Genomic DNA, 2011 nt, shown 5'->3' on the forward strand with positions numbered 1-2011 from the left:
GGCCCCCACATCCCCTCCTGCTTCCCAGCCCTTGAAGCTTTCCTTGGATCAGAGCCCTGCAATCTCTGCTCCATGCAGCTGCCTCAGTTTCCCCAAATGAATGACTCCAAGCTTCATCCACACCATCGCCAGTGTCAAGATGCCCTCCTTTTCATGGCCCAGTAATATCCCACAGGGTAGCTGCACAAAGCTGTGTGGCTTTACTGTCCTTTGATGTGGACAACGTGGCTACAGCCAGGGGCACAGATGTCTGCTTAGGCCTTCGCCTTTTTTTTAAGAAATTGACTTGGTTTTATTATTCATTTATTTTTATTTCTTTGGCAGAACTAGGGATTGAACTTAGGCCCTTGCACTTGCCAGGCAAGTGCTTATTCTACTGAGCTATCACCCCAGCTCTTGCCTTTGGTTTTTGGGGTGTAGACCCAGGGTGGTATTGTGGAGCCCCTCATTTTCTCTTTTTACCCTCATGATGCTGGGTCCAGAACCATCCAGCTCCGCTCCATCTCCCCAGGCCCCTTGTCACTGGGCAGCCCTGGGAGGCTGAGGCAGGCACATCTCTGAGGATGCAGAGCGCTTGGATTCGCACCAGGGCCTTGGCTCAGCACATCAGCCACACTGTAGGCCCGTTTCCTCTTCTCCGAAATGGGGCTGACAGCAGAGGCCAGAACTAGGCCGGCGGGAAGCCAGGCTTTCACAGTGTGGGCTGCAGAAGGTGGGTGGGCGGAGGCAGGGGGCACAAGCCGTAGGGCACTGACCACTCCCCTCCCAGCACAGGGGCAGCCCAGGCACAGATGTCCAGTCCCCATGCACCCCACCCGGAGCCGAAGACTCAGGTCCCCTGGGCCGGTCGGTGACCAGAGTGCCCCGCCAGTTGGCGCGTGGCCCAAGGCAGGGACAGCCCGGCTTGCACAAAGAGTGCCTCACACTCCAGGAGAGACACTGAAAAGCAAGGCGATGACTGCAAGTGTCCTCACTGCGGCAGAGCAGGGAGCCCCGCAGGAAGGCTGAGGCAGCAGGGCTGTGGGCCAGCCAGCCCGCCTGGGCAGGACGGGCACCAGGGGCTGAGCCGCCTGGCCTGTGGCGGCTAGCGGATGTGCTCCTATGCAGAGAACAGGGGACACAGCGAACCAGTTTGGAGGCTGGGGCCTGACCCAGGTCTGTGGCTGGCGGGGTGTCCACTCTGTCCCCTGGGACCTGGGTGCTCCCTGGGGCCCGAGGTGAGGCCTGGGATGCCCCGGTGGTTCTTGGGGACTGCCCCAAGCAGAAGGCACCGGGACAGCACTTTTTCTGGAGGGCTGTGGTGATATCCCGCCTTGGCGGGCACGCTCTGAGTCATTGAGGTTGTCACAGGAAGAGCTGCTCATCTCAGGAGGTGATGGCCGCTCCCACGGCCTTAGGCAGGGCGATCCCGAGACCTGGGGACACGAGTCAGAGACACCAGGGGCCGGGGCCTGCTCTAGGTTGGCCCCTGTCCTCTGGGATGGCCAGCAGGGTCGCTGTGCTTGGTGCCCAGTGGGTGCTCAGTAATGACACGCAGCACCAGAAGCAGAGTGAGGCTGCCCACTGGCAGCGGCCCGCGACAGGTTGAGGAGGCACCAGTGCTGCAGCCACACCCCACCTGGCCAGCCCAGCCTTGCCCATCTGCAGTCGCCCAGCCCGGATGCAAAGGCTTCAGAGCCCCGCTGCACACCTGTGGCCCTAGCTACTCAGGAGTTTGGGGCCAGCCAGGGCAACACAGCAAGCCCCAGTCTCTAAAAGAAGAGAAGGGCCGGCCAGATAGCTCAGAGGATTAAAACACCTGCTTAGGCAGGTGCACGAACGAAGGTTCCATCCCCACTGTGTGCCGGGTCAGCCCCGCCCCCGGGACACACTGAGACCACAACTGACACTGGGCGTGGTGGCGCGTGCTTATAATCCCAGCACTTGGGAGGCTGAAAACAGGAGGATCACTACAAGTCTGATCTGTGTAGTGAGACCCTGGAGACCTTGTACAGAAGGAGGAGGAGGAGGA

This window comes from Octodon degus, unplaced genomic scaffold (assembly GCF_000260255.1).
Source record: "Octodon degus isolate 3935 unplaced genomic scaffold, OctDeg1.0 scaffold00304, whole genome shotgun sequence".
Classification (NCBI taxonomy): Eukaryota; Metazoa; Chordata; class Mammalia; order Rodentia; family Octodontidae; genus Octodon; species Octodon degus.